We start from the raw sequence: 15,096 nt of genomic DNA, 5'->3' as shown, positions 1-15,096 counted from the left end.
TAAAACCTCCAATAATGCTCCATTTACATATGAACATAATGGGTGGCATATATTGCCTTCAACATGCATAATTTATTTATGAAAAATATTTCCAGAAATATATTGGGTTTGGGTTTGGGTTTCATTACTTTGAAATTTTGGAAAATATTTGGAACCAGTTAGTGTAACAAACTTTCTTCCCGCAGTATCATTCTATTTTTGTATCTGTAGCTACAAATTTCTGGGTCTGAAAAATGTTCAATTTATGTCATAAAATAGTGCTGGCCTTATTTCTAAATATACTGGCATTAGAATAGGGCTAGCTTTTCCACTAGTGTGTCCACACCTATCTTTTAAATGTTTGGTTTCATATAGTTTCTTTTGATTGCCAACCTACTATACTTATGATTTGCTACCATTTTGGAATCTGTCAGTAAAAATGACCTCAGATATTATTGAGAAATCTGTGCCATTCTTTTCCCATTATCAACTGTTCTGTTTTTTGTTTTGCCTTTTTTTTTTCCCCCTGACATCTGTTCTGAGTAGCTCAGATTCACTTTAGACAGACAGTCACTTTGTGCTAAATGCTACTTGACCTTCAAGAATTCGTAGATCCAGCCAGGATTGGGTCAGATTTGATCCTCTCCAGTTTTAGATATCTGGCCAACTTCTCTGGCCAGAATTAGGCTCTGACACTCTTAAAGGTCTGTAGATGATTTTATAAAAAGTTATGCTGTCCTTTCACTTGTCTGCAGTCTGTCTCTTCAGTGGAAATAATGGAAATTGTGTGTTAGTGCTATTTTCTTTTGGAACATCTTATCTGATGGCAGTTTCTTTCTTTTCTCTTGTCTTCCTTCCTCCCTCCCCCCACCCCTCCTCCCTCCCTCCCTCCCTCCCTGTCTCCCTTTCTCCCTTTCTCCCTCCCCATCTCCTTCTTAATTTTTTTTTTTAAAGATTTAATTTCATTTATTTTTGGCTGCGTTGGGTCTCCGTTGCTGCACACAGGCTTTCTCTAGTTGTGGCGAGCGGGGCTACTCTTTGTTGCAGTGTGCAATCTTCTCATTGCAGTGGCTTCCCTTGTTGCAGAGCAGGGCTCTAGGTGCACGGGCTTCAGTAGTTGTGGCTTGCGAACTCAGTAGTTGTGGTGCACGGGCTTAGTTACTCCGTGGCATGTGGGATCTTCCTGGACCAGGGATCGAACTTGTGTCCCCTGCATTGGCAGGTGGATTTTTATCCACTGCACCACTGGGGAAGTCCCTCTTCCTTCCTTCCTTCCTTCCTTCCTTCCTTCCTTCCTTCCTTCCTTTCTCTTTCTCTCTGTTCACTTCCTCTCTCCCTTCCCTTTTCCTTCCTTCCTCTTTTTATTTCTCTCTCTCCCCATTCCTGCAACACTCCTTCTCTTATTCCTCCTATTTCTTCTTTTTCTGAGGGTAGTGATGGATGGAAACATTCATACTGTTTTGTCTATCTGGTCCCTCTTGCTGGCACCCTTATGAAAGCAAGGCAGGTGAGAAAGATGGTGGTGATGGTACCAGCCACCAGATGTGTTGGACCGATAATGCTGATTGACAAAAGCTTCATGGAGTCTACACTTTTGCAGTAGTAGAATATATTCCACAAATTATAGTTCATCATAGACATTCTTAAATGGCATAATCATGCCAGGCCTTATGTGTATTTGTGGCATTGGCACTATTGAAAGCCTAGGAATAAATTCTCTAAGACAAACTAGTTGCTACCTCTACACAAGCATGGTAGAACGCCATGTTGTAAAAGACTTCTGCTAAGAACAGCAATTTGGGAATAATCTTATAAGGGGTTAAATGTAGGTTTTTGTAGTTTTGATGCCTCTTTCACAGACACAATAAGCAAGTCTCACCTGAAAAACTAAATGGGATGTCTTTTTCTAGTGCAGGAGTGCCTTACCTGCTTTTCCATAGTGCCAAAGCCTGGTCATGTGGCTCCTGGAGCATATTTATGACCATAAAACTGATTATATTGTTCAGTGCCTCTTTGCAGTGAAAAAATATATTGAATAGTTCCAAGCTGTGGTCACGTGAAGAAAGATGTGGTAACAGCTTTGTCTACCCCTTTTTCAAACCAAACAATATTATATAATCTTTGAGACAGGCTTGGAGTCATCAACACCAAGATTATCATGTCATTTTTCAGAACAATGTATTGAGGGTTCAATTTTCAGAACAATTGTAAGAAGGTATGTGAAGCACTGTTCTAGCTGGTGGGGATATACCATGATGAAAATAACAGACAAGATTTCTAGGGAGAGATAGGTAGTAAACCAATAAGCATATAAGAAAACTCTCAGATTATCAAAGGTCTAAGTGTGACACAGAAATGAAATAGAGTTATGTGACAAGAAGTGACTGACGCATTTGAGGTGCTCAGGAAGAGATGATATTTTATTTTATTTTTTTTTGCGGTACGTGGGCCTCTCACTGTTGTGGCCTCTCCCGTTGCAGAGCACAGGCTCCGGACGCGCAGGCCCAGCGGCCATGGCTCACGGGCCCAGCCGCTCCGCGGCATGTGGGATCTTCCCGGATCCGGGCACAAACCCGTGTCCCCTGCATCAGCAGGCGGACTCTCAACCACTGCGCCACCAGGGAAGCCCAAGAGATGATATTTAAGTTGACAGCTGAAAAAAAAAAAGTGTGAGATTTGAGGAAAATCACGAGGATCGGGGGGCAAAACATATCAGACAGAGAGGAACTGCTAAGAAGGTGAGCTTTGGGTGAGAAGACAAAGTAAATGAGATGGAAAAAAGCCAGATCTTGTATGGCTTTGTAAGCCAGAGTAAAATGTTTAATTTTAGGTGCCATGGAGGATTTTAAGCAGAAGGATGATGTGGTAGAATTTACTTTTAAAAAAAAGATCATCTTGCTATGTAGAGAATGTAATGGGGGAGGGGCAAGAGTCTAAGGCAGAAACTTGTTTTTGAGGTAAGGCATGATGGTGGCTTGGACTATAATAGCAGCAGGAAGGGAGATGGAATGGAGTAATGGATTTGGGATATGTTTTGAGGGTAGCTTGACAAGAATTGCTGATAAATGTGATGTGTGGAGTGAGAGAAAGAGAGGAAACAGTGGTAACTTTCAGACTTTAGATGTGAGGAAAAGTACTGATGGGCCATTTCCTAAAATGGGGACCACTAGGGGAACAGTGGGTTTAGACAGCAAACTCAAGAATCCTCTTTTGGCTGTGGAGTTTGAGATGTTCCTTTGGAAATGTCGAGTAGGCAGTTGTGTAACCAAGACTGGCACCTCACAGAGAAGTTAGGTGACATCCACAGTTGGAGGATGCTCTTTAGAGCCCTGAGATTGGATGGGATCACCTAAGGGAAGTAAATTGTCACAAAAGAGTAGGAGGTCCAGGGCAGAGTCTTCATGCCTCCCTCCATGAAGTATGTTTTTTTTTAATGGGTTAGAGAAGGGTCTAGGAAATGGAAATGAGACAGAGAAGGAGTAGTCAGTACGGGGGAGGAAAATGAGAAGAGTATGATTTCTCCTAGGCCAAGGAAAGATAGCATTTTCAACCATGAGTCAAATGTAGCTTTAGGGTTTATAGGATCTGAAACTTAATCAATGTGGGGGTCCCTTTAAAGATGAATAATGCAGAATCATTAATACAAATTAGGTAGTAATGTGATTACTTAGAATGAGAAAGAAACCATGAAAAATTACAAAGTAAAGAGCTTAAAAAATGCCACAAATATCACAAAATTCAGTGAAAACATAATTTTCTTAATTGAAACAGCTGTTGCACTTATACAATATTTTATCTTCTACTCTTTTGGGAGGTGCGCTTACTCTGGTATTGCTTCTTCATTTTACAACGATTTTGTAATATTTTCTACAGAGATAGAAAAATAATTAACTCAGTATTTATCATGGATGTTTAAAAGTATATTTTTATTGTTGAAAAATTTAGAGAAGTTCTTGTAAGTATCACAGCCTATTACTGATAATGTCATGTAAATTTTTAGGATTATTGCCAAAATGTGGGACACATCTATCAAATTTCTTTCATATATGAGCTTTAAGATTTCATGGCATTTCAAGATTGCACACACGGTGACTAATCATAAATAATCTTTGAATTGACAACACTCATAAACTAGTTTGTTACTCATGTTTTTGTAACCCAGAAAGGCATTTCTACCCTGGGGACAACTAGCAATAACTGAACTGTGCAAGAAAGTTACCGTGAACCACAGAAATATATCCCACTGAACCCAAACTGAATATACTCCCAACTCAATTTCTATCTATACAGATCCCCCAAATGCTCACCAATGCCTCCCAACATAAGGGCAAGGGTGATAGAGGGGAAGTCAAAGTGAAAAAGACAGTGGTCTAAACAGTTGAGGTTAAAATGTCTTATTTTTGCAGTGCATCATGGAAATGCCTGGGCAAATAAGGGGTCTGAACCTTAAACTTGTATAGTTTCCTCTGAGAGGAGAGGGTAATAAGGTGAAGTGCATACATGACAGGCAAAAGACCAGGTGAGATAAAAACAGAGAGTTTCCCCCATTGGATTTATACTCAAAAACTAACTGTTTGGGATTAAAAAAATAGGTCTAGGTTTTGGTGAAAAGTTCTGTGTAAGTAGCAATATGATGTGCCTGGCAAATAATACACTGGAGAAATCTGTGGGCCAGCAGAGATAAGTGGTTACATTTTTAGATATGAGCTGAATGGGGATGGCTTCCTATTTTCCTCTCCAAAACAAAGGAAAAGACAAACCTTGGCTGACACTTGCTGCATTAGGGTCAGGAGTTTTGCCTTTTAGAGTCACTTGTGCTCTTTATGTTTAATATCTGCTACCAAATGTGTAAATAAAAATGTAAATGATTGAGGTGAAGGGGAGTGTGGAGCAATCAAAGACCTTTCTCAATTAAATTTAAGTCCTTTTCACCTCACATCTCAAAATCTGAGCTGATTTTGAACACAAGAAAAACCTAAGTAGATTTCACATCTACATTTTGTTAAATTTATTTTCAAATGTGGTGTCAGGGAGAATGTCCTGACTCAAATTTTGCAGTAATTGAATATAAACTTAATAACTTTGCTTGCAAATTTTTTTTTTTTTTTTGCGGTAGACGGGCCTCTCACTGTTGTGGCCCCTCCCGTTGCGGAGCACAGGCTCCTGACGCGCAGGCTCAGCGGCCATGGCTCACGGGCCCAGCCGCTCCGCGGCATGTGGGATCCTCCTGGACCGGGGCAGGAACCCGTGTCCCCTGCATCGGCAGGCGGACTCTCAACCACTGCGCCACCAGGGAAGCCCTGAAGTTCTGTTCTTAATGTCAAATAAGTTTGGGTTGAGGTCATATTATTTGTCTAAATAGCCATCAATATTAACTGCATGAAAATAGGTCAGAATAGAAATTTGAAGGTAGGACTTGGTAGAGAAGAGGGGCATGATTGGAAGTAACGGGCTCCCCCCATGGTCTCAATGGCAGATTCTTTCATTGCTCCTTTGCTTGTTCATGTTGGCAGTTAGAATAACAACAAAGAAAGGCATAAGGAATTCTCAGATATTGGTATTTATTTAGTAACTTCTGGCTGAAGCCAGAACCCTTGTGTGATCAGCAATCTGTTCTTCTACTTAGACCAACCGTAAGAACAGTTGCCTGTGATAGGAATGGAGCTGTGATTGAAGAAAATGAGAGAAATGACAAATGGTACTGATGTTTAGAATTGCTTTAGACCCCTTTGAATTTTCCTTATTGTCTGATACAAGAAAAGGCTGTTCGACCTATGAAAAATCATTTTGTTGTTTATTTTCTTGCCACTTAAGAATATCGGTTTTAGGTTTTTAATTTGAATTGGCAGATTTGTTAAGAGGATGAGGGAGGAAGTTGTGGGCAAATTTCCTACATGCTTGATTCAGCCAAACTAGAGAAGGGGGTGCAAGAAGTCTTAGATTAGCCAGTTCAACCTTTTATCCAAAGACTATATTCTCAGTTGATGGTGAGTCAGCCTTTACATGAATGGTCTAATTACTGCCTCTCAGGAGTCTGCCCTGCATGTATTGGTGGAGAGCTATAGTTTGTAAGGCCTGAAATCAAATTAATAAGGGATCTTCTGTCTCTTGTGATCCTTTACGAATTTGAAGACTTCATCATAGCTTTCCCCTCTGTAGGTCACAGCCTGTTTATTTGTTCTGTGTGTGAGATGGTGTTTGGATCACATATCATTTTGATCACCTTTGTTTTGTAGTTGTTGCTCACCTTTCTTCCTGGAAGAGCTCTGCTTTGTTCATTGTTCTTCCCTCCCAGTGGATTTTAGGTGATGACTGCACTCTCCAGCTCTAGGGGCAAATCATGATTAGAATGAGCCAGTCACTGTGGTCTCATTCCCTTTGCCAGGGGTTGGTTTAAGCATGGTCATGTGACCTGATTCTGGCTCTGGGACCTGAGAGGGAGTCAACCAGGGGACCTCTGAAAAGACCCTTTCCCAAATAAGGGATACATCAAGTAAATGTCTTCCCTCCCTTCCTTCCTTCCTCCCTCCCATCCTCCGTTCCTTCCTTCCTTCCTTCCTTCCTCCCTTTGGATGTGGAATTGTCAGTAGCAGACACCTAGAACTGCTTCAATTAGCTTGGAAACATTAGGAGAGACGTCACTGGAGAGTAGGGATACAAGATAGAAGGATTAAAAGTTCTGGGATCCTTGAGGTCAGTTGAGCAGCTAAGCACTCCTTTCATACAACTTCATGTATATGAGATGATTAATCCTTTCCTGTTTCCATTTCATATAGTTCTCTCTCTGTTACTTGCTTCTCTAAGCATCCTAACTGATAGATACTCAATCCTTTGTATTAATTTAATTTACCTGAAGCTTCTGCCCATCAGTGATATGCTTAGCGTTGTTTGTCATATCTTACCCATGGAATTTTTTTATTTAACCAAAATCTTTCTTTAAAGATTCAGAAATATAGGCAAAGGCACATGACATGGTCGATATGCAAATCAAATTGTCTTCTAAAGTTTTATCCTGTAGTTAAAGCGGCAGCACTTAGCTGTGTTTTTCTGCAGTGGGTTTAACACTGGTTGACACTGGTTAAACACTGGTTTAACACTTTAAGGAAGATCCTCCACCCTATGTATATTACCTTGGTTTAGCTAGTCTGTTTTTTATAACTAGGTCTTCCTGATAAAAGTAACATTTTGATATTTTGTTGTCAGCTCTGTTTTCCTGTTCAACCTTTCAAAATAAATGCATTAAAAAATCTTTCTCTTTTACTATTATAGAATTGCTTTCCCCCTAGTATTCAAATTATTGAGGACTATGTATGTAACAGGCTTTGAAGCACATTGAGAAATGTTGTCACAGGTTATTAGAACATTTGCTAGCAGCACTAATTGGATGAGATACAATATTTTCAGTTTGTGGCATTAGGTCTTTCTCCTAGTTTTGCCGCCCTCTCAATCCTCCCAGATTTATGCTTAGTAATATGGATACGTATTTATTTAGTTCTCTTTTTCTACACAGAGTGGTTACCTATGTCATTTACTGCTACAAAGTGTTATCTATTTTTCAGCTGGCTTTATTGAGATATAATTCACATATTATACAATTCACCAATTTAAAGTTTAGTGGTTTCTACTATATTCACAGAATTGTGTAACCATCACGACAATTAATTTTAGAACATTTTTATCACCCCAAGAGGAAACCCTGTACCTGTTAGCAGTCACTCTCTGTTTCCTCCCATTCCTTTCCCTACCCCCTCAGTTCTAGGCAACCGCTAATCTGTTTCCTATCTCTGTAGATTTGACTAGTCTAGGCATTGTGCATAAATTGAATCATACAGTATGTGCTCCTTGTGATTGGCTTCTTTAACTTAGCATGTTTTAAAGGTTCATCCATGTTGTACACATCAGTTCTTCATTACTTTTTTTAAAACATCTTTATTGGAGTATAATTGCTTTACAATGGTGTGTTAGTTTCTGCTTTATAACATAGTGAATCAGCTATACATATACACAAATCCCCATATCTCCTCCCTCTTGCATCTCCCTCCCACCCTCCCTATCCCACCCCCCTAGGTGGTCACAAAGCACCGAGCTGATCTCCCTGTGCTATGCAGCTGCTTCCCACTAGCTATCTATTTTATATTTGGTAGTATGTATAAGTCCATGCCACTCTCTCACTTCATCCTGGCTTACCCTTCCCCCTCCCCGTGTCCTCAAGTCCATTCTCTTCATCTGCGATTTTATTCCTGTCCTGCCCCTGTTTTCTTCAGAACCATTTTTTTTTTAGATGCCATATATATGTGTTAACATATGATATTTATTTTTCTCTTTCTGACTTACTTAACTCTGTATGACAGTCTCTAGGTCTATCCACCTCACTACAAATAACTCAATTTCGTTTCTTTTTAATGGCTGAGTAATATTCCATTGTATATATGTGCCACATCTTCTTTATCCATTCATCTGTCAACGGAAACTTAGGGTGCTTCCATGTCATGGCTATTGTAAATGGAGCTGCAATGAACATTGCGGTACATGACTCTTTTTGAATTATGGTTTTCTCAGGGTATATGCCCAGTAGTGGGATTGCTGGGTCGTATGGTAGTTCTATTTTTAGTTTTTTAAGGAACCTCCATACTGTTCTCCATAGTGGCTGTATCAATTTACATCCCACCAACAGTGCAAGAGGGTTCCCTTTTCTCCACACCCTCTCCAGCATTTATGCTTGTAGATTTTTTGATGATGGCCATTCTCACTGGTGTGAGGTGATACCTCATTGTAGTTTTAATTTGTATTTCTCTAACAGTTAGTGATATTGAGCATCCTTTCGTGTGTTTGTTGACAATCTCTATATCTTCTTTGGAGAGATGTCTGTTTAGGTCTTCTGCCCATTTTTGAACTGGGTTGTTTGTTTTTTTTGATATTGAGCTACATGAGCTGCTTGTAAATTTTGGAGATTAATCCTTTGTCTGTTGCTTCATTTGCAGATATTTTCTCCCATTCTGAGGGTTGTCTTTTCATCTTGTTTATGGTTTCCTTTGTTGTGCAAAAGCTTTTAAGTTCCATTAGGTACCATTTGTTTATTTTTGTTCTTATTTCCATTTCTCTAGGATGTGGGTCAAAAGAATCTTGCTGTGATTTGTGTCATAGAGTGTTCTGCCTATGTTTTCCTCTAAGAGTTTTATAGTGTACGGTCTTACATTTCGGTCTTTAATCCATTTTGAGTTTATTTTTGTGTATGGTGTTAGGGAGTGATCTAATCTCATACTTTTACATGTAGCTGTCCAGTTTTCCCAGCAGCACTTATTGAAGAGACTGTGTTTTCTCCATTGTATATTCTTGCCTCCTTTATCAAAGATAAGGTGACCATATGTGCATGGGTTTATCTCTGGGCTTTCTATCCTGTTCCATTGATCTATTGTTCTGTTTTTGTGTCATTACCATGCTATCTTGATGACTGTAGCTTTGTAGTATAGTCTGAAGTCCAGGAACCTGATTCCTCCAGCTCCGTATTTGTTTCTCAAGATTGCTATGGATATTCAGGGTCTTTTGTGTTTCCATACAAATTGTGAAATTTTTTGTTTTAGTTCTATGAAAAATGCCATTGGTAGTTTGATAGGAATTACATTGAATCTGTAGATTCTTTGGGTATTTTCACAATGTTGATTCTTCAAATTGAAGAACATGGTATGTCTCCCCATCTGTTTTGTATCATCTTTAGTTTATTTCATCAGTGCCTTATAGTTTTCTGAGTACCGGTCTTTTGTCTCCTTAGGTAGGTTTATTCCCAGGTATTTTATTCTTTTTGTTGCAATGGTAAGTGGTGTTTCCTTAATTTCTCTTTCAGATTTTTCAGCATTGGTGTATAGGAATGCAAGAGATTTCTGTGCATTAATTTTGTATCCTGCTACTTTACCAGATACATTGATTAGCTGTAGAAGTTTTCTGGTAGCATCATTAGGATTCTCTATGTATAGTAGCATGTCATGTGCAAACAGTGACAGCTTTACTTCTTCTTTTCTGATTTGCATTCCTTTTATTTCTTTTTCTGCTCTGATTGCTGTGGCTAAAACTTCCAAAACTATGTTGAATAATAGTGGTGGGTGTGGACAACCTTGTCTGGTTCCTGATCATAGAGGAAATGGTTGCAGTTTTTCACCATTGAGAATGATGTTAGCTGTGGATTTGTTATATATGGCCTTTATTATGTTGAGGTAAGTTCCCTCTATGCCTTTCTGGAGGGTTTTTATCATAAACGGGTGTTGAATTTTGTTGAAAGTTTTTCTGCACCTATTGAGATGATCATATGGTTTTTCTCCTTCAGTTTGTTAATATGGTTTATCACATTGATGGATTTGCCTATATTGAAGATTCCCTGGGTTCCTGGGATAAACCCTACTTGATCGTGGTGTATGATCCTTTTAATGTGCTGTTGGATTCTGTTTGCTTGTATTTTGTTGAGGATTTTTGCATCTATGTTCATCAGTGATATTGGCATGTAGTTTTCTTGCTTTGTGACATCTTTGTCTGGTTTCGGTATCAGGGTGATGGTGGCCTCGTAGAATGAGTTGGGGAGTGTTCTTCCCTCTGCTATATTTTGGAGGAGTTTGAGAAGGATAGGTGTTAGCTCTTCTCTAAATGTTTGATAGAATTTGCCTGTGAAGCCATCTGGTCCTGAGCTTTTGTTTGTTGGAAGATTTTAAATCACAGTCTCAATTTCAGTGCTTGTGATTGGTCTGTTTATATTTTCTATTTCTTCCCGGTTCAGGCTCGGAAGGTTGTGCTTTTCTAAGAAGGTGTCCATTTCTTCCAGGTTGTCCATTTTAGTGGCATACAGTTGCCTGTAGTAATCTCTCATGATCCTTTGTATTTCTGCAGTGTCAGTTGTTACTTCTCCTTTTTCATTTCTAATTCTGTTGATTTGAGTCTTCTCCCTTTTTTTCTTGATGAGTCTGGCTAATGGTTTATCAATTTTGTTTATCTTCTCAAAGACCCAGCTGTTAGTTTTATTTATCTTTGCTATTGTTTCCTTCATTTTTTTTTTCATTTATTTCTGATCCGATCTTTATTATTCCTTTCCTTCTGCTAACTTTGGGGTTTTTTTGTTCTTCTTTCTCTAATTGCTCTAGGTGTAAGGTTAAGTTGTTTATTTGATATGTTTCTTGTTTCTTGAGGTAGGATTGTATTGCTTAAACTTCCCTCTTCGCTGCATCCCAGAGGTTTTGTGTTGCCGTGTTTTCATTGTCATTGTTTTCTAGGTATTTTTTGATCTCCTCTTTGATTTCTTCAGTGATCTCTTGGTTATTTAGTAGTGCATAGTTTAGCCTCCATGTGTTTGTATTTTTTATAGATTTTTTTCCTGTAATTGATATCTAGTCTCATAGCATTGTTGTCGGAAAAGATACTTCATACTATTTCAATTTTGTTAAATTTATGAAGGCTTGATTTGTGACCCAAAATATGATCTATCCTGAAGAATGTTCCATGCGCACTTGAGAAGAAAGTGTATTCTGTTGTTTTCGGATGGAATGTCCTATAAATATCAATTAAGTCCTTCTTGTTTAATGTTCATTTAAAACTTGTGTTTCCTTATTTATTTTCATTTTGGTCGACCTGTCCGTTGGTGAAAGTGGGGTGTTAAAGTCCCCTACTATGATTGTGTTACTGTCAATTTCTCCTTTTATGGCTCTTAGCATTTGCCTTATGTATTGAGGTGCTCCTTTGTTGGGTGCATAAATATTATATCTTCTTCCTGGATGGATCCCTCGATCATTATGTAGTGTCCTTCTTTGACTCTTGTAATAGTCTTTATTTTAAAGTCTATTTTGTCTGATATGAGAATTGCTACTCCAGCTTTCTTCTGATTTCCATTTGCATGGAATATCTTTTTCCATCCCCTGACTTTCAGTCTGTATGTGTCCCTAGGTCTGAAGTGGGTCTGTTGTAGACAGCATTTATACGGGTCTTGTTTTTGTATCCATTCAGCCAGTCTGTGTCTTTTTGTTTTTGTTTTTTTTGTTTGTTTGTTTTTTGTTTTTGTTTTTTGTGGTACGTGGGCCTCTCACTGTTGTGGCCTCTCCCGTTGCGGAGCACAGGCTCCAGACGCTCAGGCTCAGCGGCCGTGGCTCACGGGCCCAGCTACTCTGCGGCATGTGGGATCTTCCTGGACCAGGGCCCGAACCCGTGTCCCCTGCATCGGCAGGCGGACTCTCAACCACTGCGCCACCAGGGAAGCCCAGTCTGTGTCTTTTGATGGCAGTAATTACTCCATTTACATATAAGGTAATTATTGATATGTATGTTCCTGTTACTATTTTCTTAATTGTTTTGGGTTTGTTATTGTAGGTCTTTTCCTTCTCTTGTGTTTCCTGCCTAGAGAAGTTCCTTTAGCATTTGTTGTAAAGCTGGTTTGTTGGTGCTAAATTCTGTTAGCTTTTGCTTGTCTGTAAAGGTTTTAATTTCTTCCTCGAATCTGAATGAGATCCTTGTTGGGTAGAGTAATCTTGGTTGTAGGTTTTTCCCTTTATTAAATATGTCCTGCCACTCCCTTCTGGCTTGCAGAGTTTCTGCTGAAAGATTAGCTGTTAACATTGTGCGGATTCCCTTGTACATTATTTGTTGGTTTTCCCTTGCTGCTTTTAATATTCTTTTTTTGTATTTAATTTTTGAGAGCTTGATTAATATGTGTGTTGGCGTGTTCTCCTTGGTTTTATCCTGTATGGGACTCTCTGCACTTCCTGGACTTGAGTGACCATTTCCTTTCCCATATTAGGGAAGTTTTCAACTATAATCTCTTCAAATATTTTCTCATCCCTTTCTTTTTCTATTCTTCTCCTGGGGCCCCTATAATTAGAATGTTGGTGTGTTTAATGTTGTCCCAGAGGTCTCTAAGACGGTCCTCAATTCTTTTCATTCTTTTTTCTTTATTCTGCTCTGCAGTAGTTATTTCCACTATTTTATCTTCCAGGTTACTTGTCTGTTCTTCTGCCTCAGTTATTCTGCTATTGATTCCTTCTAGAGAATTTTTAATTTCATTTACTGTGTTGTTCATCATTGTTTGTTTGCTCTTTAGTTCTTCTAGGTCCTTGTTAAACATTTCTTGTATTTTCTGCATTCCATTTCTAAGATTTTGAAACATCTTTACCATCAGTACTCTGAATTCTTTTTCAGATAGACTGCCCATTTCCTCTTCACTTGTTTGGTCTGGTGGGTTTTTACCTTGCTCCTTCATCTGCTGTGTGTTTCTCTGGCTTCTCATTTTTCTTAACTTACTGTGTTTGGGTTCTCCTTTTCACAGGCTGCTGGTTTGTAGTTCCCGTTGTTTTTGGTGTCTGCCTGCAGTGGCTAAGGTTGTTTTGGTGGGTTGTGTAGGCTTACTGGTGGAAGGGACTAGTGCCTACTTTCTGGTGGATGAGGCTGTATCTTGTCTTTCTGGTGGGCAGGACTGCGTACAGTGGTGTGTTTTGGGGTGTCTGTGACCTTATTATGATTTTAGGGAGCCTCTCTGCTAATGGGTGGGGTTGTGTTCCTGTCTTGCTAGTTGTTTGGCAAAGTGTGTCCAGCACTGTAGCTTGCTGGTTGTTGAGTGGAGCTAGGTCTTAGCATTGAGATGGAGATCTGTGGGAGAGCTTTCGCTGTTTGATATCACATGGAGCTGGGTGGTCTCTTGTGGAGCAATGTCCTGAACTCGGCTCTCCCACTTCAGAGGCACAGGCCTGACACCCGGCTGGAGCACCAAGACCCTGTCAGCCACACGACTCAGAAGAAAAGGGAGAAAAAAGGAAAGAAAGAAAATAAAAAGAAATAAAGTTTTTAAGTTTAAAAAATATTTAAAAGTTAATAAAAATTTAAAAAATTAAAAAGTAATAAAAAAAGGAAAGAAGGGGAGAGCAACCAAACCAAGAAACAAATCCACCAATGATAACAAGCACTAAAAACTATATTTAAGAAACAAACAAACAAAAATGGGCAGACAGAACCCTAGGACAAATGGTAAAAGAAAAGCTATACAGACAAAATCACACAGAGAAGCATATGCATACACACTCACAAAAATAGCAAAAGGAAAAAGAAAATATATCTGTATATTTAGAAAAAAAGGAAGAGAGCAACCAAATCAATAAAGAAATCTACCAATGATAATAAACTCTAAATACTAAACTAAGATAAACATAAAACCAGAAACCAGTCAGTCACATACAGTAAACCCCAAGTCTACATTTGCCCCCAAAGTCCACCACCTAAATTTGGGGATGATTCGTTGTCTATTCAGGTATTCCACAGATGCAGGGTACATCAAGTTGATTGTGGAGGTTTAATTCACTGCTCCTGCGGCTGCTGGGAGAAATTTCCCTTTCTCTTCTTTGTTCACACAGCTCCCAGGGTTCAGCTTTGCATTAGGGCCCGCCTCTGCTTGTAGGTCGCCTGAGGGCGTCTGTTCTTCGCTCAGACAGGCGGGGTTAAAGCCGCTGATTCGGGGGCTCTGGGTCACTCAGGCTGGGGGGAGGCAGGGGTACAGATGCGGGGCGAGCCTGTGGCGGCAGAGGCCGGCATGATGTTGCACCAGCCTGAGGTCCACCATGCGTTCTCGCGGGGAAGTTGTCCCTGGATCACGGGACCCTGGCAGTGGCGGGCTGCACAGGCTCCCGGGAGGGGAGGTGTGGATAGTGACCTGTGCTTGCACACAGGCTTCTTGGTGGCTGTAGCAGCAGCCTTAGCATTTCATGCCTGTCTCGTGGTGTCCGGGCTGATAGCCGCAGCTCGCGCCCGTCTCTGGAGCTCGTTTAGGCAATGCTCTGAATGCCCTCTCCTCGTGCACCCTGAAACAATGGTCTCTTGCCTCTTAGGCAGCTCCAGACTTTTCCCGGACTCCCTCCCGGCTAGCCGTGGTGCACTAGCTGCTTCAGGCTGTGTTCACGCTGCCAACCCCAGTCCTCTCCCTGGGATCCGGCCTCCGAAGCCCGAGCCTCAGCTCCCAGCCCCGCCCGCCCCGGCGGGTGCGCACACAAGCCTCTCGGGCTGGGGAGTGCCGGTCGGCCCCGATGCTCTGTGCGGGAATCTCCCCGCTCTGCCCCCCGCACCCCTGTGGCTGCGCCCTCCTCCGCGGCCCCGAAGCTCCCCCTC

At 40.4% G+C, this 15,096-nt stretch overlaps 1 protein-coding gene across 1 annotated transcript in view; it reads left to right on the top strand.

Annotated features, from left to right (window-relative positions):
- Window positions 1-15,096, top strand: part of ADAMTS3 (ADAM metallopeptidase with thrombospondin type 1 motif 3) — a 298,193-nt gene that overhangs the window by 90,542 nt on the left and 192,555 nt on the right. The window lies entirely within an intron of this gene.

This window comes from Lipotes vexillifer, unplaced genomic scaffold, assembly GCF_000442215.2.
Source record: "Lipotes vexillifer unplaced genomic scaffold, Lipotes_vexillifer_v1.1 scaffold1051, whole genome shotgun sequence".
Taxonomy (NCBI): domain Eukaryota; kingdom Metazoa; phylum Chordata; class Mammalia; order Artiodactyla; family Lipotidae; genus Lipotes; species Lipotes vexillifer.
This window is presented reverse-complemented; position numbering and strand designations above follow the sequence as displayed.